The 25,726-nt window shown below is 38.8% G+C and overlaps 1 long non-coding RNA gene across 4 annotated transcripts in view; it reads right to left on the bottom strand.

The window, feature by feature from the left end:
• The window catches only part of LOC103878996, a 216,446-nt gene that overhangs the window by 159,665 nt on the left and 31,055 nt on the right, over positions 1–25,726 (bottom strand). For all 4 annotated transcript variants that reach the window (XR_004179432.1, XR_004179431.1, XR_004179433.1 and 1 more), the window contains exons 3-4: positions 17,686–17,882; positions 15,379–15,534 (exon numbers count right to left, since the gene is read on the bottom strand). This is a non-coding gene — a long non-coding RNA (uncharacterized LOC103878996). The remainder of the gene's footprint in view (positions 1–15,378; positions 15,535–17,685; positions 17,883–25,726) is intronic.

Below are 25,726 nucleotides of genomic sequence, written 5' to 3'. Positions count from 1 at the left end.
CACAAAGTACATTCTCAAGGGTGGGGAGAATTATAAAGAAACTTCTTAAGGGTGAGGGAGATTACAAAGTACATTGATCAGTTAGGGTGGGGCAGAAACAAATCACAATGGTGGAATGTCATCAGTTAAGGCTATTTTCACTTCTGTGGATCTTCAGTTGCTTCAGGCCATCTGGATGTATACGTGCAGGGCGCTGGGGATATGATGGCTTAGCTTAGGCTCAGAGGCCTGACATTCCTGTCTTCTTATATTAATAAGAAAAAATAAAACAAAATAGTGGTAAAGTGTTAGGGCAGTGAAAATTTTTGGGGGTGGTATGGAGAGATAATGGGCGATGTTTCTCAGTGCCGCTTTGAGCAGGATTAGGGGCAGCGTGGGAACCTACAGTGGGAGAGATTCAACTGAAAAAAGATTCTGGGGTAAGGGGTGATATTGTGGGGTTGTTAGAAGGAGCATTTGTCGTATAGAATTATCGGTGATGGCCTGGATGCAGTTTTGTATGAAGTGAGAAACTAAACGAAAGACACAAGGTCCAAATAAGAGAAGGAGAAAAACAGGTATTAAAGGACTAAGAATTGGGAGTACCCAGGACTTCCAATTACAGAGTGTCAAAGGGGGTTCAGTGTAATTATTTGCTTGGTTGGTGAGTTTTTGGGCTCTATCCTTGAGTTTTTTTATGTTGTCATATACTAGGCCAGATTGATTTAGGTAAAAACAACATTCTTTGTTTAAAAATATATAGAGTTCCACTTTTTTTTTTTTTTCTTTTTTTAGCAGTGAGTAAGTCAGGGCCTCCTTGAATTTGGAGGAAAGAGAAATGCAAAGCCAGTAATTGTTTGTTAAAGAAGGATTAGAAACAGCTAGGAGAGAGTGAGTGAGATTGATAGGGTGGTGGAGATAGCTGGGGAGAGGTAGAGGGCAGCATAAGAATGGGAACCAGAATAAGAGTAGGTATAAAGGTAAGGAATAGGATTTCATCAAGGTGAAAGTATTGGAGTGTACTTTGTCACTGAAGGTCTTCTATCCACTTAAAGAGAGACTTAAGGGTGGCAGTTTGAGGTAAAACCAGGAACCACTAAATACTAAAAGCCTGAGAAACTGCTTAGGTGATGTGACTAATAAAGGCCGGTCCGTTATCGGACTGTATAGAGGTGGGAAGGCCAAACAGAGGAATTATGTCTGACAGAAGAGAAGAAATGACCGTGGTGGCCTTCTCAGACCCTGTGGGAAAGGCCTCTACCTATCCAGTGAAAGTGTCTACTCAGACCAAGAGGTATTTTAGTTTCCTGACTTGGGGCATGTGAGTAAAGTCAATTTGCCAGTCCTAGGCAGGGGCAAATCCCTGAGCTTGATGTGTAGGGAAGGGAGGGGGCCTGAACAATCCTTGAGGAGTAGTAGAATAGCAGATGGAACAACTGAGAAGTGATTTCCTTGAGGATAGATTTCCATGATGGAAAGGAGAGGTTCTAAGAGATGGGCTAGCGGCTTGTAACCTACGTGGAAGAGGTTATTAAATAACGATAGAATAGAATGGGCCTGTGAGGCTGGAAGAAGATATTTTCCTTGGTATAAGAACCATTTGCCTTGTGTGGGAAGAGATTGATAGGTGGAAGTTTCAGTGGGGGAGTAGGTGGGAGTGACCAGATGAGAAGGAGAAACACTGCTATAAGGGATAGAAGTTGAAACGCTAGCTGCTTTTTTAGCTACCTTATCAGCATAAGCATTGTCCTGAGCGACGGGATCTGATGCCTTTTGATGGCCTTTGCAGTGAATGACTCCAGCTTTCTTTAGAAGTGGCCTTGAGAAGAGTTTTTATTAAAGAGGCATTAATGATGGAGGACCCTTGTGTAGTGAGGAAACCTTTCAGCTCATAAAACAGAATGGTGGTGCAGGATATGGGGTCAGGATAAATATTGACGCATAGTCCTTTTACAAGAGTGAGGGCCTGAATTAAGGCTAATGAGTTCGGCTTGCTGAGAGGTAGTGGAGAGGGGCAGAGCAGTAGCCTCAATGATAGATGTGGAAGATACTATAGCATAGCCTGCCTTTGCTGGTGTGTGGCAATTAGGCCTGGTGGACCTGCCATCAATAAACCAAGTGTGATCAGGGTGAAGAACAGGAAAGAAGGAAATACGGGGAAATGGAATGAATGTCAGGTGGATCAGAGAGATACAGTCATGGGGGTGAGGTGTAGGAGGTCGGATTGAAGTCTGGGCCAGAACAATGGTAATTGTGGGAGACTCAACAAAGAGTGAGTACAGCTGAAGGAGCCGGGGAGTAGAAATTATATGTGTCAGGTGTGAGGAAGAAAATAGATTTTGGAAATTATGAGAACTGTAGAGAGTTGAGCATAGTTTGTGATTTTGAGGGCCTCTAAAACTATTAGGGCGGCAGCAGCCACTGCACGGAGACATGATGGCCAGCCTAAAATAGTAAGGTCAAGTTGTTTGGACAAAAAGGCTACAGGGTGCAGTCCCAGTCCTTGTGTAAGAATTCAGACTGCACAGCCCTGCACTTCAGCTGTGTGTAATGAAAAAGCTTGGGATGAATCAGGGAGAGCTAGTATTGGGGCAGTCTCTAAAGCTGTTTTCATGGAAAGGAAAGAGGAGTGGGGAAAGGATTTAGGATCTATGGGGTCAGCTAGGTTTCCTTTTGTGAGTTTATGTAATGGTTTTTTAGGATGGCAAAACAAGGTATCCAAAGGCAAAAGTATCCAACCATGCCTCAGAAGGAAAGGAGTTGTTGTTTTATAGAAGGGATTGGGGTTTGGGAGATTGGCCGGACATGATCAGCAGGGAGAGCACGTGTGCTTTCATGAGAATTATGCCGAGATAGGTAACAGATGAGGAAGAAATTTGGGCTTGACTGAAGTAATGGGGGCTGTCTGTGAAGCCTTGTGGCAGTACAGCCCAGGTAATTTGCTGAGTCTGATGGGTGTCAGGGTCAGTCCAAGTGAAAGTGAAGAGAGGCTGGGATGAAGGGTGCAAAGGAATAGTAAAGAAAGCATGTTTGAAATCCAGAACAGAATAATGGGTTGTGGTGGGAGGTATTTGGGATAGGAGAGTATGTGGGTTTGGCACCACGGGGTGGATAGGCAAAACAATTTGGTTGATAAGGCACAGATCCTGAACTAACCTATAAGACTTGTCCGGTTTTTGGACAGGTAAAATGAGGCAATCGTAAAGAGAGTTTATAGACTTTAAAAGGCCATGCTGTGACAGGTGAGTCATAACAGGCTTTAATCCTTTTAAAGCGTGCTGCGGGGTGGGATATTGGCGTTGAGTGGGGGTAAGGGTGATTAAGTTTTAATGGGATGGTAAAGGGTGCATCATTTGTTGCCAAGGAGGGAGTAGAGGTATCCTATACTTGTGGATTAAGGTGGGGAGATACAGGACAGGATGCAAAGAAGGCTTTGAACTGGGGAAAAAGGCAGCGATGAGGTGTGGCTGTAGCCCAGGAATAGTCAGAGAAGCAGATAATTTAGTTTAAATTTCTCGACCTAATAAGGGAGCTAGGCAGGTGGGGATAACTGAAAAGCAGTGTGTAAAAGAATATTGTCCAAGTTGGCACCAGAGTTGGGGAGTTTTAAGAGTTATAGAAGCCTGTCCGTCAATACCCACAACAGTTATGGAGGCAAGGAAACAGGCCCTTGAAAAGAAGGTAATGTGGAGTTGGTAGCCTCCGTATCGATTAAGAAGGGTAGGGACTTACCCTCCACTGTAAGAGTTACCTAAAGCATCTGTGATGGTCCAGGAGGCTTCCGAGATGATGGGGCAGCGTCAGTCTTCAGCCGCTAAGTCGAGAAGATCTGCGAAGGAGTCAGTCAGAGAGTCTTGGGCCAGACTTCCAGGGGCTCTGGGAGTGGCTGCCAGGTGAGTTGGACAGTCTGATTTCCAGTGGGGTCCTGCACAGATGGGACACGGCTTAGGAGGAATCCCGGGCTGCAGGCATTCCTTGGCCCAGTGGCCAGATTTCCGGCACTTGTAGCAAGCTCCTGGGGGAGGCGGTCCTGGAGGAACACCTGGCCGCTGCGGTTCAGGCGTTTGGATGTTCTTGTGTGCTGGAGATGTGGCTGGGGTTTCTCTCACAGTGGAGGCAAGTAATTGCAACTCAGAAATACGGTGTCTCTACTCTATTATTGTACACCTTGAAGGCAAGGTTAATTGAGTCCTGTTGTGGGGTTTGAGGGCCAGAATCTAATTTTTGGAGCTTTTTCTAATGCCAGGAGGGGATTGGGTAATAAAATGCATATTGAAAATAAGACGGCCTTCAGGCCCCTCTGGGTCTGGGGCGGTAAAGTGTCTAAGGGTTGTCGCTAAGCGGGCCATGAACTGGGCTGGGTTCTTTACCTTGGGTAGTTTCTTTAAGTTTGTCATAATTAACAGCTTTGTAAGCTGCCTTTTTAAGCCCTTCAACTAGGCAGGAAACCATGTAATCTCGCCTAGCTATACCTGGGGAATCGGCCAGATAGTTCTACTGGAGATCTTCTCGGGGAACTGCTCTAATGCCTTCCTGGAGGTCTGGCTCATGAAGCCGGTGGTTATCAGCGTGAGATTGGGTCAGAGAAAAAACTCTTTCCCGTTCATCTGTGGAGAGGGTAGAAGTTAGGATGACATTTAAGTCACTCTAGGTTAAATTGTAGGACAGAGTTAGATATTGGAATTCCTGTATATATTTAGTGGGGTCTAATGAGAAACAGCCTAAACACTGGCTGATTTGGGAGAGGTCTGATAGAGAAAAAGGCAAATATATCTTGACTATGCCTTCAGCTCCAGCCACCTCTTTAAGAGGAAATTGCTGGGCAGGTGGGGGAGTGCTAGTCACGGAATGAAACTGTAAGCCAGACCAGGTGTGAGGAGGGGAGATGACAGAAAGATTTATAGGGTTGGGGAGCACAGGCTGAGCAAGAATCAGGACCTGGCTTGGCGTGGTGAGAAGCAGCCTGGGGAGAAGAGGAGAGGTCAGATGAGTCCATAGAAAAGAAGGATTCAAAGGACTCAGAGCTTGGGGTGGAGACTGAAGGAACAGATAGGAGAGAAAGAAGAAAGATTTGGGATGAGTCTCATTGGGAGCAGAGACTAGGGAGGGACCAATGTGTGAAAGAATGCCTGGACGTCAGGCACTTCAGATCATTTGCCCATTTTTCGACAAAAATTATCTAGATCTTGTAGGATAGACAAATCGAAACTGCCATTCTCTGGCCACGTGGAACTACTGTCGAGTCTGTACTGGGGCCAAGCAGTATTGCAGAACAAAATAAACGCTTAGATTTTAGGTCAGGCGAGAGTTGAAGAGGTTTTAAGTTCTTGAAAATACAGGCTAAGGGAGAAGAAGGAGGAATGGAGGGTGGAAGGTTGCCCATAGTAAAGGAGGCAAGTTTAAAGAGAAGGGTAGAGACACGGAGAAGGGGGTGGGGAGCAGCCAAAGCAGGCGTCCCCACAATTGACTTGCCACCAAGGGAACATGGGTGAATGATCAAGGCAGGCGCCCCCATGGAGATCAGACACCAATGGAACGTGGGTGAAAAATCAGAGAGGCGTCCCCGCAATGATTAAATACCAAGGGAAGGCTGCCTTCTAGAGTCCATGACTGGCGCCGGAGTTTTGGGTCCACGGATAAAACGTGTCTCCTTTGTCTCTACTAGAAAATGAAAGGAATTGAAATTAAGAGAAGGGAGAGATTGAAGGGTGGCACCAAGATTGAAAGGAGAAAGAGGTTGAGGGATAGTGAGAGAGGTTGGAGAAGAGTGCAGTTGATCTGCACCATCTTGTCTGCTTCTTACTGTATACGTGGCTGACAAAGAGAAGGGAAGATGGAGCTGCCGTCTTGAACATGTCTAGTCCTTAGTTTCTGCCTGGCATTCACCTGTGAAAGCTCCCAGCTTGCTTGTCTTATGTCTGCAGCCTGACTTTACATGCTGCTCTTTGTTAGAAAATGATTTTGAGCTGCTTTTCATTAAAAAGGAAAGCCTTATCGAGGACTCTCATACCCTTACCATCTGCCTAAGTGATTTCTTCTTAACTCCTATATCAACACTAGGTACCACTGAACTTAAGAGAGTTTATATACATTTTTATTATTTTCAATTGCTTGGAAATCTCTGCATAATTACCATCTTCTTCCTGCTTCCTTTGTCCTGGCTGTGGTAATGCATATTGCTGCAAACCTCTTCAACACCTATTCAGCTAAGTAGATCTTGGTCTGGCACCTGTAGTACTCTTCAGACGTGAGCCTGCTCTGCTGTAGGGCTGAGGTCAGAGTCTGAATGCTGGGCAGGCTACCAGGAACCGTTTTGTCTGCCTTTTCAGAAAACAAGCATTGACTTTCTGAGCCCACTTGAATTTCAATATAGACTTGTAATAGAAAACCCTTTTTGCCCAAGGGTTGTGTCCTAAATGGTACCTCAGGTCTTTTCTTCTTGTATTCTCAAAAGAGAAAAAGAATAAAACCTAAGTAAGCTGGAAGGCTCCCCTGGTGACCAAGCTTTAGCTTTCTCTTCTCCCTTTAATTTTGAAATTCGAATCTATTTTGAAAACAAGTTTGTGCCGAAAGCTAGTGATTATGTTTTGCTCTAATATTGAGATTTGTAGTAACATTTTGATGACTAGTGTTAATGACTTTCTTTTCTTAAAAAAACAAGTCCTAATTCACCCCGCACAATTTAAAACAATGATTTACATATAGTAAAACAAATTTTAAGGAGACATATGCAATATAGTTTTCTATCACAGTTAATAGTTAACACTTCTATAAAGTTTCCTAGTCAGTTTGTATGATAAGCCTCTCTCACTAGCAGCTTTAACAATATTTGAGCAAGATGGTTTTCCTAATCATCAGTTTAATTTTATGGACTGGCCTTTTATGGCACATTGCCAGACACAGTTAGAGTTTTCACCAAATTACACTGAATTCGTCTTAAAGCTGAAGTCAGGGAGTCAATAATCTTTTTTCTTTTACTAGACTCTCCTGGAGAAGTTTTAGATGCATAGCAAAATTGCATCAAAGGTACAGAGATTTCCCATATACACCCTGCCTCCACAGCCTCCCCCTTCATTTGGTACAATTGATGAACCTACATTGACACATCATTACCACTCGGAGTCCATAGCTAACATTAGGGCTTATTCTTGGTGTTGTACATTCTGTGAGTTTAAATACATGCATAATGACAATTGTACATTCTGTGAGTTTAAATACATGCATAATGACATGTATCTACCTTTACAGCTTCATACAGAGTATTTTCACTGCCCTGAGAATCCTCTGTGCCCTGCCTAGTCTTTCCTGCTTCACCCCTAACCCTTAGCAATCACTGATCTTTTTACTGTCTCCGTATATTTGTCTTTTCCAGAATGTTATATTGTAGTTGGAATCATACAGTGTGTAGCCTTTTCAGATTAGCTTCCTTCACTTAGTAATATGAATTTAAGTTTTCTCCATGTCTTTTCATGGCTCGACAGTTCTTTTCATTTTAGCAATGAATAATATTCCATTGTCTGGATGTAGCACAGCTTATTTATCCATTCACCTGCTGAATGACATCTTGCTTGCTTCCAAGTTTTGGCAATTATGAAAAGAGGTACCACAAACACCCATGTGCAGATTTTGGTGTGGACACACATTTTCAGCTTTTTGGGGTAAATACCAAGGAGCGATGATTGTGGGTTTTATGGTAAGAGTATGTTTAGTTTCGTAGGAAACTGTCCAACTCATAATAGAAAACCCTTTTCCAAAGTGACTATACCATTTTGCAGCAATGAATAAGCGTTCCTGTTTCTCCACATCCTCTCCAGCATTTGGTGTTGTCAGTGTTCTGGATTTCAGCCACTGTAACAGGCGTGTAAAGGTAACTCATTGTTGTTCTAATTTGAATTCCCCGATGACATATGATGTGGAGCATCTTTTCACATGCTTACTTGCCATCTGTATATCTTCTTTAGTGAGGTATCTGTTAAGGTCTTTGGACCATTCGTTAGTTGGGTTGTTAGTTTTCTTGTTGTTGAGTTTTAAGGGTTCTCTGTGTTTTGGATAACAGTCTTTTATCAGATATATCTTTGCAAATATTTTCTCCCAGCCTGTGGCTTGTCTTTTCATTCCCTTGATATTGTCTCTCACAGAGAAGAGGCTTTTCATTTTAATGAATTTCAGTTTTATCAATTCTTTCTTTCATGGATCATGTCTTTGGTGTTATAGATAAGAAGTAATCACCATATCCAAGGTCATCTAGAGTTTCTCCTACATTATATTCTAGGAGTTTATAGTTTTGCATTTTACATTTAGGTCTGTAATCCATTTTGATTTCATGTTTGTGTAAGGTATGTGTCTAGACTCACTTGTTTAATGTGGCTGTCCGGTTGTTTGCTCACCATTTGTTGAAAAGACTATCTTTGCTCCATCGTGTTGCCTTTGCTCCTATGTGAAAGATCGGTTGGCTTTATTTATGTAAGTCTATTTCTAGGATCTCCATTCTGCTGCATTGATCTATTTGCCTATTCTTTTGTCACTATCACACTGTCTTGATTATTGTATCTTTACAGTAAATCTTAAAGTCGGGTAGTGTGAGACTTTCAACTTTCTTCTTCTCCCTCAATATTGTGTTCATATTCTGGGTCTTTTGCCTCTTTAAATAAACTTGAGAATAACTTGCTGGGATTGTGATTTAAAGTGAACTGAATTTATGTATCAAAGTTAGGGAGAACTGACATGTTGATGGTATTAAGTCTTCCTATCCAAGAACAAGGAATGGTGTTCCATTTATTTAGTTCCTCTTTGATTTTTTTCATCATATTTTTAGTTTTCCTCATGTAGATTTTGTGCATTTTTTTAGATTTAGATATATACCTAAGTATTTTTTAGATGCTATTTTAAATGATATTGCATTTTTATTTCAACCTCCACTTACTAATTGCTGGTAAGTAGGAAAGCAGTTAACTTTCATATATTAACATCGTATCCCACAACCTTGCTGTAATCCTTTGTTAGTTCCAGGAGGATTTTTGTTGATTCTTTTGAATTTTCCTCATAGACAATCATATCATCTTCAAAAAAATAGTTTTATTTCTTCCTTCCCAGTAAGTATACTTTTATTTCCTTTTCTTTTCTAATTTCATTAGTTAGGATTTCTAATATGATGCTGAAAAGGAGTGTTAAGAGGGGACATCCTTGTTTAGTTCCTGGTCTTAGCGGTCAGCCTTTTAGTTTCTCACTATTAAGTATGATTTTAGTTGTAGAGTTTTTTGTAAATATTCTTTATGTATCAAATTGAGGAAGTTCCCCTCGATTTCTAATTTAACTGACAGTTTTTATCATGAAAGGGTGTTGGATTTCGTCAAGTGCTTTTTTGGCATCTATTGATATTATTATGCCATTTTTCTTCTTTGGCCTGCTGATGTGATGAATTACATAAATTGATTTTTAAATGCTGAACCAGTTTTTCATACCTTGAATAAATCCCACTGGATCATGGTATATAATTCTTTTTATACATTGTTGGATTTGACTTGCTAATATTTTGTTGAGCCAGTGATTTTTCTGCATAAATATATTAGTTTCATCAAAGGGGAACTTTTAAGATAATTTAAATTCACTTATTTCCTAACATGCAGCATATTCAAATATCTATGAAAAGCTATTTACATCATTTTTTATTTTCTCTCAGCTACTGATTTTTTGAATAGGAAATAATATGAGTTATTCATGAATTAAAAATTAATATTAGGTAATATTTACTGAGTCCTTACTATGCCATGCACTATGCTAAATTAAATCATTTAATCCTTAAAAAAACACTATAGGTATGCATTACTATCACTAGACCTTGTTCTACAGATGAGGAAATTGAGACTCAGAGAGGTTAAGTAACTCACCCAAGCTTATATAGAGCCAGTCATTTGCATCCAGGCGGTATAGTCCCAGAGAGCCTACATTTAACTCTATGATTTACAGTTCAACAAAATCATCCACCACTCATTCACGACTCAACAAGATAGTTTCCTGACAGATAAATCAAATAACAAATTTGAAAGGCACAAAGTATCCATGTGTTGCTTTCATCTTTTCATCAGCATTTCAAATTATTTCCTGGATGACCCTTATGTACCAGGCACTGTTTTAGCGACTGACAAGATTCCTGTACTAACTTCTTTCTAGTAGCACCAGGAAACAGAATGGTCAGGAAAGATTTCTTTGAGGAAATAGCATTTGAGCTGAGGAAAAAAAAAATATCTTTGGAAGACTATTGGAAGAAACTAGCTATGCAAAGAGCAGAGAGATTAGGATTTGTGCAAAGGAAAGATAGTTATGAAGTCCTTGAGACAGGAATGCACTTAATTTGTACAAAATACTGAAAGGAAAAAAAAAAAAAAAAAAAAAAAAAGATGACCTGTATGGCTAAAATCTAGTAAATGACGCATATGTGGGACACGCTGAAGTTAGCAGGCAGAAAAGCAAGCTCAGACATGGCCATGTGGGCAAAGTACAGATTTTATTCTAAAAATCTTTAGATTATTTCCTTTATTATAAAATATTATAAAATAAAGATTTTAAAATATTAAAAATAAAGATTTAGAATCTTTATAAAATAAAATAAAGATTTTATTTTAAATATTTTATAATAAATATTTTATTATAAATCTTTATTATAAAATAAAGATTTAGAATCTTTATTTTATTTCCTCCAATGGGAAACCACTGGAGGGCAATAAACAAACAGGGTGACATGGACCACTCTGCCTTGTTTGTGGCTTGTAGCAGAGCCACAAGTAGAAGCACAGAGATCAGTTAGGAGTTTATGGTAATCTAAGTGGAGTGGTTTGAGTCATGGTAACATAAGTGAGAATGAAAGGAAGGAAGAGTTTTTGAGAAATAATTTGAATGCATATTGACAGGTGTTTTGGCAAAAGCAACTGAATGAATGGTAGTAACATTTGCTGAGATTGAGGAGCTTCAAAACGAGATGGGAGAGGAGGCAGGAAGGCTGGAGGATGAGGAAAACAGATGAAAGAGTTCTGTTTTGGATGTGTTTAGTTGGAAATGTTTAATTCATATCCAAATAGAAATTATTTACATCAAGTATTTCTTAATCTTTGACCTTGAAGACAAGGCCTGGTGCCCACTACAATGCATGAGCTCTAACTATATTTCTAGCTCTAGTACAGATCAAACGTATACTTCAACACAAATGATAAAGTTGATAGAAATTTAGTCTCAGTAGAGCATTGCTGTTTCAAGACTTATAATTATCTGAAAGCTCTTTAGATGATGTGGAAGGCTGAAATGTTTACATAAATTAAAAGAACTAATCCTCTGTGTGTTCTAAGCACTACCTGGAGAGGGCCTTTAGAGCTGCCCAGCAACGGGATATCGTATTTTCCTAATTATTCACTCTCCTACTCTCCTAACTGCTTTTCTCTTTTCAATTTTTTTTTTTTTTTTTTTTCCTGAGACAGAGTCTTGCTGTGTCGCCCAGGCTGGAGCACAGTGGTGCAATCTCAGCTCACTGCAACCTCCATCTCCTAGGTTCAAACAATTCTCCCGCCTCAGCCTCCCAAATAGCTGGGATTACAGGCATGTGCCACCACACCCGGCTAATTTTTGTATTTTTAGTAGAGACGAGGTTTCACCATGTTAGCCAGGCTGGTCTAGAACTCCTGACCTCGTGATCTGCCTGCCTCGGCCTCCCAAAGGTCTGGGATTGCAGGCGTGAGCCACTGCACCCAGCCCTCTTTTCAAATTTCTAACAGCTCTTTCTCACTCTTACTCTTAGATGATTCTCTTAAAAGAGAATGTCCCCCACCACAACAATCCACCTAATTCTCTCTGTGCCCATATTGCCTTCTTTCTCTCCAGTTAAAAATCTAGAAATGTCTCTATTCCTAGCAGAACTAAATGAGATCCCCCTCCTCTGTGGCTGCCCAAGGACATTTCCCAGCATTTCTCCATTTCCTGTCCTCTATCACTGATCCTTCCTTTCATGCTGGATATGTATATCCTATCATACTAGAATTGTAGATCACAACATTAAAAGCATGCTGTCTGGAGCCATACTGCCTGGATGCAAAAACCTTTGAAATGTTTTTATCCGCTCACCAATATTGCTATTTTTCACAGCCAAAAGCAAAACAAAAAAGTTGCCTGCCCCTTTTACTGACTGCTACAGCCCCATTTCTTTGCTCTGTTTGCAGCAAACTCCTAAAATGTATATTCAACATCTCCAATTCTTTTTCCTTTCACCTCTCATTGTCTTAAATACACTCCAAATTTTGTCCCTACCACTTCTTTATAGATTCCTCTTTTGGTCTCCAATGTCTTATCCTCAGAATGCTTCTTTTCTACCTGCACTCAGTCTCTTAGTGATGGCTTTGATTACTATCCATATGCTGTCAACTCCCAAATATTTATCTCTCTCCCAACCTCTTTCTAAACTTATCCAGCTGCCTACTTAACTTCATTTGGGTGTCTTCTAGACATCTTACATCTAATATAGCCAACACTGAGCACCAACCCCAAACATTGATTCCCAGCCTCAAACCATTACCTCTATGAATGGCAACTTTATCCTTCCAGTTGCTCAAGTCAAAAAACTGGTATCATTCTTGATATCTATGTCTGTCTTACACACAACACTCAACCCACTCTTGTCTTCCTCTGATAGCTGAGGCCTAGAGAAGCTAACTGACTTGCCCACAATTCCTCAGCTAGCAAGTTACTGCCAAGATTCGTTCCAGTGGTAAAGTTCTCTCCAGTGCTAAAGTCTGTGCCAACTAGTGAACAGCTCACCTTCAGTCTAGGTTGGACGCTAGCCTAAAAATGAGTCATCCAGCCAATCATAAAAATAGAAAAGAAATAGGTATAGTGTTTATATATTCCAAAGAGTCTCTGAAGTGACTGAATTATAACTTTAAACTAATATATGGCCTCTCATATATTACATTTGCACAGCTGGTAAAAGAAATATGTTCCGCAATTTGTGAACACACTGACAGGACAATTTATCAAAGATTTAGTAGGGTCTTCTTTTCCTTCCTGACTTCAGATAAAATTGTCAGGCACAAAACCTTCTGTATCACATTGTCTAGACTTCAGATGAGCAGATTTCCCAGAGCTCTTACCAGAAGTGACTGTCAAAGATATCCTCTGATCTTTCTTACTCTGCCCATCTGTTTTCACTTGACTTTCCAAATTTGGCAATTGTCAGCAGATTTATGAAGTTGTGGGAAGACACCAATGACCCATCTCATCTTCCTTCCCTCTGTAATTCTCAAACGCAAGCAATATCAGCTTGTCTCAAAGATGTTATCTGTCCAAATTGTTTTGATTCTTTGCCCTCAGTGTTTTTGTTACACATATTTTACATGATGTCAGAACATAACATTCAGAAAAAAAACAGCTTAGGGAATCCACAAAGTTCACTGAGCATAAACATGGTTTACTAGCATCATACTAGGTCAGTTCCTTTAAAAGAGGCTACCTAGAATATTTAGTGGCCTCTCTAAAGTTGGTTTTTTTTTTTTGTTTTTTTTGTTTTTTGGTTTTTTTTTTTGGCAGCATTTTGTTTTAAAATCCCAGTGTTTAGCTTCATGATCCTTTGGGCTTTTAAAGAATAGTTGCCTTCATCTTTTAAGGATGGCAGTGGTATACTGGGAGAATATATTTTGAGAACAGTCATTTTCATGGCTCAGAATCCTTCTTATGTGGTGTTACAAAGAGTGGTGATATTTTTGTTATGATTTTTAGTAATTCTAACAATTTCTTCATTCCCTTACTAAAAGAATCTGGATCTCCATTCCTTCCTCACCATGTTTCGAATTTGCTCATTCACCCTTAGAAACAATACTTCTCTGTTAAAGTCACAATGTGTGACAGTGAGGTTTCAAGAGTTCTGGTTAGGCATTTTGTAGAATGGCCTTCATTTTGCATTTGCCTCACAATTTCTTATTATGACACTGAGGTTATGAATTTCTACAAACAACCCCACTAGGTGAAGCATCTTTCTCATTGCATCATGTCAGAGGACAGATGATATTAATGTGATTTATCTCTGGTGATTTTAACTTTGATCACTTGGTTAAGGCCGTATCTGTCAGGCTTCATTCTTATGCTTTTCCCATATTAAATAACAATTGCAAGGCTTACCTATGCTAGACAGTGCCTCCTGAGTATGTTCTGTCTGATGATTTACATTCACTTCTCACGAGTACCTACCTGTGGCTATCAGTCTTCTCCATGAGCTTGAATGTGCCTGCCTCCTCCTCAAAGCTACATGTATGTTACTTCAACATTATTTAAGGGGAAAGAAAAAGTGGTTCTTTTACAAAGTTTGTGTGAATTGTCATCAATATTTGACACATACGTCTGCCCAGCAGCCTCAAGCTAGACAGCATGTGTGTGGGAAGGAGCATGGCATATAGTTGGAAGTACTTTGTGTTGGCAAGTTATATTGATGCTACTGAATCTAAACATTGAGACCTGGACCAACAAACTAAGAACCATTCCATGTAACTCCCAGTGCAGATAGCTGCTGCATATTAATTATTGAGCATTTACAGCACCCCTAATTAGAAAGTTCTGTGACTTTTTATAGCTAGTACTTGGCCAGGTGGTGGTAACGCTTAATGTTATAAGGGATCTTGTAACCAAAGTGAAAAGTCCCAAATCCAGGGAGTCTCCCACTTTGGGCAAGCCTTCTCAGAGACTAAAAAGGATATAGAAATCAATAAATTTCATGCCCAATGTTTAGCTTAGTTAGTAATGCCTTAGAAGTTATCCTGTCTATCCTTTCACCCAGTGAAGAAAATTACTACTCCTTAGTATTTTTTCTACATAAAGAAGTTGATTTATGATTTGATTTTCACATGTTGTCTACAAATTAACATATGATCATGAGGATGGGCATGGTGGCTCATACCTGTAATACCAATACTTTGGGAGGCCAAAGCAGGCCAATCACTTGAGACCAGGAGTTTGAGACCAGCCTGGCCAATGTGATGAAACCCTGTCTCTGCCAAAAAATACTAAAATTAGTCGGGCGTGGTGGTGCGTGCCTGTAGCCCCAGCTACTTGGGAGACTGAGATGGGAGAATCATTTGAACTTGGGAGGTGGAGCCTGCAGTGAGCTGAGATTGTGCCACTGCAATCCAGCTTGGGCAACAGAGACTCTATCTCAAAAGAAAATTTATATATATATATATATATATATATATATATATATATATATATATTCATGAGAATAGGCACAAAAAATCATATTTGTAGATAACAATTATCCTTCCATTTGACTTTTCATTTAGGAAATTTATCCTTGTGCTATTAGCATAAATGATAGTTTTTCTAATAAGAAGAAATTAATTTTTGAGGTTTTATTATAAGAGGAATTATTACCTTTTCTTTCTAGAATTGGAGATTCCAGCTACTATTATGGAAACATGGTTGCAGTGGGTTTTCAGTGACTTATGGTTCAACACAGAAATGATACTGTTGTAGTCGGTTTAGAGTTTCTCTTCTTGCAGAAGGCGCTGTCACTGCCGTATGGTGCTGCTGTGAAAACAGGAAGATTACATGCTGACCTTATTCACTGCAATAGTGATATCTCTTCTGATCAGATGGTAGCTTCTCAGAGTGTACAGGTAAAAGCAAAGTCTCAGCTCCCAGGGTTAGTCTCAGCTATGTTTGTCCCAAGTTACTGTAGCTGTGGCCTCCCAGTGTTACAGCTTTTTATTTTATATTTAAAGTCTCGGTCATTAATCCCAAGGTATATACACAATGCTATAGTGGCTGAGTCAGACATATACAATGCCTAGAGCCAACCCCGCCCCAGAAGAGGCTGTCACCAGTTCAAACTCCTGAATTCCTCATCTCTCATTTCGGCGATGAGAGATATTCTAACAATGTTGAACATCAATATAAAAAGTAGTTGGGGTCTTAAGCTCTGTGTAAATTCGAACTGACCTTTCTCCAATAGATTTTGTGTTCCATATTATAAAGGATGTGGTGTTGGGATGACTTTTATCAAAGTCTAAACTTTTTGTTACACCATGAAATTAATTTAGACTTTCTATTTTATTTTCTAAATTACTTTTCTTTAAGAATTTTCCTTATTTTGCTGTATGTTATAAAATGAAATCTCCATAGTCATCAGTCTATAGATTAAGCAAAACTTTCTCCCTTTTTCTTCATTATCCTTAGACATTATGTTTACCATGTTCAATTTAAAACACCATAAGGAAAACTACCTCAGTGTATAATGGACTGAAGTGAAAAATGTACTACAGAGAAATTCTCAAGGACCATCTCAGAAATTTAAGGAAAAATGGAAAAGGAGATTGTAGGGGGAGGGGGATTGGGTTGTCATGTGTTTAAAGGTACAGAACAAGGAAGGTGAGAGGCAGCTAATGGTCTCTGTGTGGCCTCCAGTAGGGTCACAGAACAATGGCAGTTCTGCTGGGATGGTTCAGAGGAGGTTCTTTGCCTGGCCTCAAGTTTTAGTGTCAACAGCGCATGAAAACAAGCCTCGGGAGAGGAACAAATGACTGAGATGCTTCTAGTAAGGACCTTAATGAGGATGGAAGTGAAGACAAAAGGGAAGCTATGAGACTTGAAATATGATGCACCATTCCACAGTTTTGAATGTGGTCCTGTGGGAGAATAAAGACTGTTGTTTATTTACATTAATTTGACAGTCACAGATTATTTAAGAGTTCTGATTGCCTACATGCTTAATATTTGATAAACACACCCTGAGATACTTGAGCTAATTCACCTTCTTAATCCAAGTTTGTGGTAAAAGTTTATCCTGTATTTTAGATATCCTTAATAACTGAGAAAGAGTGATTATGGCAAGACGTATTATTCAGTGCAACTAATGATCAAGGAATTTAAGAAGAGTGTGCTGATAGAGGTTCTTTACATTAACTTGTAGCAGTAGCTTTAAGGAATTGTTAAAGTGACTTCTTTCACAAATAGGAAAGGAAAGGACAGCACCTAGAGGTCTAAATGTCATTTGTTCATTTGAGAACAATATACAAAAAGTATCAGAAATCAGTTTCTTTGCATTAAGAAGTATATGTGATAAGGAGAAAGTATCAGATTTGCATATTAAAAGCAATGGCACTCAGTGTCAAAAAGGACTGTGTATAAGGCAGAATCTTATCAATTACAATAAATAGAATGAAAAAAAATGTAAGCATAACTCCAGGTGGCATCAAAATCTACTAGGCTAAGTCTATAAGTGCAAATGTGTATGTTAATTGCTAATATGTCTCACTTAGCTGAATGAGCCGGTATGTTCGGAATCCAAGTCATTCAGCTCTGCACTACTTCAGTGAAGCTGAAGTGGTTGCAGTGGAAGCACACACTTAGGTCTCCCAGGACAACCAAAAATACATGCACTTGCCCATCATCTTGATGTATTCCTAAAGAAATATAAACCCTATTTAAAACAGCTCTTAGGTCTAATGAAAATCTATGATATATATATTCAGATATATGTAAGGCTACATTTTTCAGCCCAGCACCTTTTCCCAACATAAATTCCTAAAGATTTTAACTGCATTCCTTTTTCAGCATAGAAGAGTTATGTTGTTAACTACTGGCATGGGAAGAGTGATTTTTCAGGAGGGAGTAGGGAGTGAGATAGTGCAAGGTGAAAGAAGGCATATTAGAATTACCAAGGGAGAATTTTCAAACTACCTCACATCCGCACTTCCTGACTTTGGGAGTCTGATGTGTGCCTCAGGAGTCTTAGGACCTAGTGGGGTGTGCAGAGGGGGATGCAGCTTGTTGGAGCCTCTGTGATCCAGTTCTGTTCCCACACATTCCCTCATGTAGAATTCCCGAAGTGAAGGAAAAAACACTTCTTCTCTGAAAGATTTTTTAAAGGCGGACTCCTGAGGGAACAAATAAAACAAAGTAATCAGCGGAACAGTCTCAGTGTTCCTGACTGAGATTGAACCAAATGTTCCTGAGCATTCTTCCTCACACCTTTATTATCTTAGGAAAAAACAAGCTGTTCCAACTTTCTCACTTGACTGTCACATTCTAGGTAACAGAATGTCTCAGAATGTTCAATGGTACTGGAGGGATTATGCTGAATGCCTCTTACTGAGGGCTTCATCAAGTATTAATGCAAATAAAAAATTTAATATTATTATCTAAATATAATGCCCTAAATCTCACCCCCATGGTTTCTCTTCTTCAGATAATTTTACTTATTCATGGAAATAAGTTAATACATGCCTATGGTACACTTTATAGTATCAAACTTTGTCAGAAATATTTAATTAATTGTATTTCATTCAATTGTGTAATTTGACTCCCAGGCCTCAGTATTGATTCAACCTCCAAAATATTTTGAATTATACCTTTCCTCAAGAAACAATAGAGGAAGCAACTTAAGTTTCTATCCACACAGTGGAGAAAATGTGGTACATATACACAGTGGAGTATTACTCAGCCATAATAGCAGAATGAGATCCTGTCATCTGCAACAACATGGATGGAAATGGAGGACAATATGTTAAGTGAAAGAAGTCAGGTGCTGAAGACAACGTTCACATGTCCTCATTCATTTGTGGGAACTAAAAATGAAAACAATTTAACTCATGGAGATAGAGAGTAGAATGATGGTTACCAGAGGCTGGGAAGGGTAGTGGGGGATGGTGTGGAAGGAAAGAGTGGATTGTTAACGGGACAAAAATATAGTTAGAGAGAATAAATAAGATCTACTATTTAAAGGCTGAGCATGGTGGCTCACACTTGTGATTCCAGTGCTTTGGAAAGCCAAGGAGGGAGGATCGATTGAGGTCAGGAGTTTGATACCTATGCCTAGGCAACATAGCAAGTCACATATCTACAAAACAAACTTTAAAAATTAGCCAGGAGTGGTGACATGTGCCTGTAGTCCCAGCTACTCAGGAGGCTGTGGCAGGAGGATTTTTCGAGCCCAGGACCTAGAGGGTGCAGTAAGCCATATTCCTGCCACTGCCCTCTAGCCTGAGTGACAGAGCAAGACCCTTTCTCTGAAAAAATTAAAAATCAATCAATCCATCAATAAACCTAGTATTTGATTGCACAATAGGGTGACTACAGTTGAAAGTAACTTATTGTACATTTTAAAATGCTAAAAGAATACAACTAGATTGTTCATAACACAGAAAAGGTCAAATGCTTGAGGTAATGGATATCCCATTAACCCTTATGTGATGATTACACATTATATACCGCTATCAAAATATCTCATGTACTTCATAAATATTTATACCTACTATGTATCCATAAAAATAATAATTTTTTGTAAAGAAACAATAGCGCCCAGGCTGCCGTCTAGAGTGAATCATAGATACAGGATCTAGGAAATGACCTAACTATAAATAAATATATACATACACATAAATACTAATCTTTTTAGATATATAAAGAAATATGTAACATATAAATAGAGGCATCAATTTACATAAAACAAATTAGAATAGAAATGTTTATATATACAACAATAGAGGGCTGTATGCCATTCTGTAATGATATTTTGCCATATAGGAAGGAAGCAAAGTACACTATTCAATAAATAATGCAGGCACGCATGCACAGATGTGCGCACACACACACACTCACACAAGGTCCCTACCTTAAACCATACACAAAAGTAAATTCCAGGTAGATTTTAAAACTAAATATAAAAACATCAAATTTTACAGACTTTAGAAGAAAATATTTTAAAATTCCTTGATAACTTCAAGGCAAAAAACATTTTCTTAAATAAGACCCAAAAATCTACAACTGTAAAATTTTATTTTACATTCAATTACTTAAAATATTAAAAGTCAATATTAAAATAATAAAATGATAAGGCTCAGAGTAGAAGAAATAATTTATAACTCATATAACTGACAAAGACAGTACAGAATATACAAAGAACATCTATAAAATCAGTATGAAAAAAGACAACACAAAGGATATAAAATTTCACTCATGCATCATGAATAAGTTCTGGCGATCTAATGTAAAGCATGCTAACTATAGTTAACGATACTATATTGTGTACTTGAAATTTGTTAAGAAGGTAATCTTGTGTATTCATCAAAAAAAGGGGGTAACTCTGAAGTGATAGGTATGTTAATCAGCTTGATTGTGATGATCATTTCATAATGTATACTTAACCAAAACATTAAGCTGTATACCTTAAATATATAGAAATATTTTTATCAATTATACCTAAATAAAGCTTTTTAAAAAGACAAACAACAAAATGTAAAAATGAGAAAATGACCAGATCTTTCATAGAAACAAAAACCTAAATTGGTAACAAATGTATGAAAACATGTTCAACTTTGCTAATATTTATGTAAAGATGTATTAAAGCTATAGTAACATACCATTTAAAACCCATAAGGTTAAGGGAAAAATTAAGAAGACTGATAATACCAAGTGTCTGTGAACATGTAGAGGAATGGGAACTCTAACAAACTACTGACGGGAGTTTAAGTTGACACAAGCACTTTGGAAAAGTTTGGAAGTGTGTGAAAGATGTACTCACTATAATTAGGGGAGTTAGAGATCACCTCTAACCATCTTTAAGCTCTTACGTGGGCCCTTCAGCTGAATCTATAAACCAAATTGACACCGGGCAGATTAACAAAACAAAAGCATACACATTTTATTAGTTTTGCATGTACATGGGGACTTCACAAAAGAGTAAAGTCCAAAGAAGTGGCAAAAAATAAAAAAGATGCTTCTATACTTTTTAGACAAATAATGATAAATTTGAGAAGAAATGACAGGACAAAGAAAATCTGACTAGGGACAGTAAGTATATGAAGGCTCATTGTAGCCCCCAGTTCCCAGTCTCTGGTGATAAGGGTTATTTTCTAGCCCTGGTACTGGGAAGGTACTCCTCCCAGAGGAGTCGTTATGGCTTGCTGCCTGCAGGAAGAGATAGGCCAGCTAGACCTTTCTGAAACTATCATTTCTGCCATGTTTTCAACTCAACGTAGTCAATATATCAACCCAGCATATTTCGGGATGGTATATCATTCAGTCCTTCACATACAACCACAAAATTCCACTCAGTATGTATCTTAGAGCAGTGGTTCTAGGATATATGTGTGGCCTGAAGAACCCTAGAGGCTCCCTAAGACTCTTCTTTCAGGGAATCTACAAGATCAAAACTATTTGCATAATACTAAGATATTTTTTGCTTTTCCACATTCATTGCTTCACAAGTGTACAATGAAGTTTTGCAGATGCTACCTCCTACACACACATACACACACACACACACACACGCTAAACACCGTCTCTTAGGGGGAAGGAGGTGAAATGGCTTATCAGAGAGGGCCACATAGAACTGATTATCTTGTAACCCTGAGTAGATGTAAAATGTTCATCATCAGCTTTACAAAATTCTATTTTCTGGATCACATATTAAAGAGATAAAGTCTCCTATTGTGTATTTATATAAATAAACTATATTTACCAGCCTCACATTCTTTTATTTAACCAACAATCCTGATAGTAATCATAAATTCGCCTATGATAGCCTGTGGCTTTTTTACATGAGAAAAATGAAAGGACTTCCTCTGCTGAGGAAAGGTACCTCGGTGGAGAGAAAAGCACAAAAGCCATGGATGAAAAGAATCTAGATTTTTACAACCATGCCTATTGCTCATCCACTGGCCTGAGCAATTTACACATCTGTGAACCTCCTCCATTCCTTATTTGTAAAATGGAGATAACATTTCTTAGATAGGATTATAAGTATGAGGGGTACCTAATGTGAAAGGATTTTTTTTTAATTAAGGAATAGCCTTTGGAGGTAGATTTATTCATCTCTTTGGATTCCATGTTAGTCAGCATAATCCTCATTTCCATTCTCTGTAAATATTCGTAACTCCCTTATAGTGGCCCAGGGAGGGTTCATAGTGGGAGTCATCCTTCTCAGGTGAAGCCAATAAAGGCTATATTACCTAAAGAGAATTTTAAAATAATAATAAAACCAACTAAAAGTCCAAATGCTGTTTATTACTACCACATGCTGCTGATTCTAAATATTGCCAACGCTGAAAAACTTTGCTCCGTGGCAGACCACCCCTACTGCCCACACTTCCATTACACCACTGCTCTTATACACCTTCTTCTCTCTGTAGGACTCAGCAAAAATACTGGCTTTTTTTTTTTTTTTTTGAGACAGAGTCTCACTCTGTTGCCCAGGCTACAGGCTGGAATGCAATGGTGCGATTTCAGCTCACTGCAAGCTCTGCCTCCTGGGTTCAAGCAAGTCTCCTGCCTCAGCCTCCCAAGTAGTTGGGATTACAGGTGCCCACCACCATGCCTGGCTCATTTTTGTATTTTTAGTAGAGACAGGGTTTCACCATGTTGACCAGACTGGTCTCAAACTCCTGATCCCTGGTGATCCACCCACCTTGGCCTCCCAAAGTGCTGGTATTATAGGCGTGAGCCATGGCGCCCAGCCCTGGCCCTATTTAAATACAGCATCTTGCATATTCTGCATCTAACTCAGAAATGAAGAAAACACACAATAAAGCTAAAAAATTCCATTGTTACATTCATAATCTCAAATCTTAAATGAACATTCAACACTGGTGGGCATTGCACTACACTTTTCTGGTATATTTGTTCCCCTACTATCCAAATTACTATATCACGCATTTTTCTTCCTTCTCAAATACACGACACTCCTGACCATCCCTCTCATTATTTGCTAATGACCTCATACCTCATTTAGCAAGGAGAAAGAATGCAATTTTCCTACCATTAAATACACCTTTCCTACTAGTAAATTCTACCTTTTCTCCTCCTCTCCCAATAGATAAGGTATTCCTGCTCATAGATGACTGTCCCCTTGTGCTCTGGATCCCCTATGACTTTTTCAAGGACTTGATATATATAATTACTGCCTGTCAATTGGATTATTATACATAATGGAAGAATGGATGGATAAATAGATGAATGGATAGATGGAGGGAGAAAGACATGTTCCCTTGTTCACACCTCCTTTGCAGCTACAACCTAATTTCTCTGCTTCCTTTCCAAGAGAAGCATCCAAAGTGATGTCTAAAGTCATTTTCTCCATTTTCTCACTTCCTATTCTCTCTTCAATTTGATCTAACTGGACTTTGTCCCCACCATTCCACAGAAATTGTTCTAAGCAAGATCATCAATAATCTCCATCACATCCAATCCAATGTCACTTCTCTGCCCTTAAGCCCTCAGCAGCACACAGCTACTGTTAATACTCCCTTCCCTTTGAAGCATTTTCTTCTTTTGTAGCATTACATTGTTCTGGTGTTCTTGCCTAACTAATTGCTCGCTGTGAGTTCATTCTTCAAATCTTTAGATACAACCTTTATATTCATTCTCAAAAATCTATTTTTACAGCTCCAGCCTCTCCCTTGAATTCTCTGTCTAAAAATGGCATTCATTTCTATTTTAACATGTCCAAAACAGAATTTTTGCTTCCCCACCATATATGTTCTTCCACCATCTTCCCTTCATCAGCAAATGACACAATAGCTCACCCAGTTGCTCAAGCTGGAAACCTAATGGTTACCTTTTTTCTCACACCCCAAATTAATCTCATCAGCAGCCCCAAAATGTATCTTAGATCTAACCATTTCTTTCCATTCTTTATCATGGTAGTCTAAGCCATTATCATCTTTACCTTGGGCTGCTGAAATTTCCTTCTATTTGCCCATCCATCATTCTTTTACCAAAAATGCTATATTCTACATGAAAGCAAGAATCAGTTTGCTTTCATGTAGAATATATAACTTTATAAGCAAGCTGATTTGCTTACAAAATGCAAATTAGATCATGTTGCTTCCCTGGTAAACATCTTCCCATTACTTTCCATTATACCTAGAATAAAATCCAAAACCGTTACCATGGCCTAGAAGCCCCTGCACTATCTGGCTCATCTCTACCTCTGTGATCTCATCTCCTGCTGCTCTAGTCATTGCTCAACACATTTTAGCAATATTGACCCTCTTTTTCTTTCCTGGATATGACAGGACCCCTTTCCTTAGAGTGAGTTTACATCCCAGTTTCCCTGAGTGGTCCAGGTTTATGCCTGTTGTTCTGATGTCCTATTCACTTTTGCATTTGCACTTGAGCATTTGTCTCAGGCTCATCTTTTGTTTTAAAACCAAGGCTTATTCATAGTTGCATTAAAATAAGCCAGAATGGGTTTGGTAGATCTTCCATTTGTACTTCCAGTGGCTACCCTGCTGTTGTCTAATAGTGTGTGAAACTGAGTTCTCACTCTAACAAACTGATTAAATCTGAAAGGTGACGATCAATAAGCATTCTCTTTTTTCAGATGCTTTCAAAGGAAAAGTAACAATCAAGTTAGACTCTTCCTAAAGTACTGCACTGGGACAGAAGAGGGTAGGAAGAGTCAAGTGTTCCAGGTCTCTGGGGGTGGTCGGAGATGTAGTAAATCTCTCTATCTCTGGTATACTAGCCAGTGGGGCAAGATGTTGGAAAATATCCTGTGGCTTACTGGACTTACCTTGTCTGAATGTTGGAGTCTCCTTTAGCAGTGCTTTTAGGGTGAGATTGTGTTCCTGTTTGTAGAAATCTAGTAAGAAACATCTGGTTCTAAACACAAACTGTGGCTGATGACTTTTCACCCTGATGCAGCCCTCTGAGGAACTACTGTGTAGATTGACTGCAATCTCAGTGAAAGGACGTTTGCTCTGGTCTGCCCAGACTCACCTGGGTTTCAGATGTAACACCAAGAGCAGCAACATTTGCAATAGCAACTCAGAATGATGCCATTCAGCCAATTCTCTCAATTTTCTGGAGATAGAAACTTGGGACAGTCTTATTAGACTAAGTAAATAACCCTGGGGGTCCAAAGGGAAATCTGGAGATAGGAGAAGAAAAGGAAAAAAAAAAAAAAATAGGCTGCTGCAGATTGTGAGATATAGGTGGAGTCATATTCATTTTATATAAAATAATATAAGCATTTTTTTCTAAACTCTAATCTGAATCATTTCACTTATATGCAGATCTCCAAAACACATAATAAATCTGAACACATTCAATGCTAGTGAGAGAATTTCTACAAAGCACTTGATGCCCGGTAGATGCTGAGTAAACAGTAGCCAATTTCATTGAGTACCTAGGTGGTACCCAGTATAAAGAAAGTCCTAGAAGTTCACAAGAAATTACAAACCCTGTTTTGTGCACTCTTGAAGTTGACATTCCACTTTGATTGTAACTTAAATACATACAAATTTGAATAGCAACAAAAACCAGAATGTGATTAAGTCTAAAAGTAAATATCCCAACACTAAATGCTGCAGGAATTAGCGGGAAAAAAGGCATTATTTTGAGCTGGGTAATACCTTTTTATATAAACATTATTGAGCTCTTGATTGCAATAAGCTATACAAATCTCAATCATCAAAAAATTAATGTTAACAACATGCCTAAAAGGAAGTATGTAAGTACTAAGAAGTTTAATGTTTTAATCTATTTTTATTTTCCTCTTAAGAATAAATAATTTACTGTTAGAAGTTCAATTAAAGAACATGCTGAGAAAGAGTAGGACCTTAGAAAAAAATAAGATTGCCATTCATGGAGGCCCACATACCACATGTACCTCAGAAAATTGCTCACTATCTGGGGTCGCTGGCACACAACCATGTAGGACCAGAAACTGGATCTCACCAATATCTCAGAGTGATAAAACTCAGGAATGCTAATTCAT

The sequence above is a fragment of the Papio anubis genome, chromosome 1 (assembly GCF_008728515.1).
Source record: "Papio anubis isolate 15944 chromosome 1, Panubis1.0, whole genome shotgun sequence".
In the NCBI taxonomy this organism is placed as follows: domain Eukaryota; kingdom Metazoa; phylum Chordata; class Mammalia; order Primates; family Cercopithecidae; genus Papio; species Papio anubis.
Note: the sequence above shows the minus strand (reverse complement) of the source record. Positions and strands in the feature narration are given on the sequence as shown.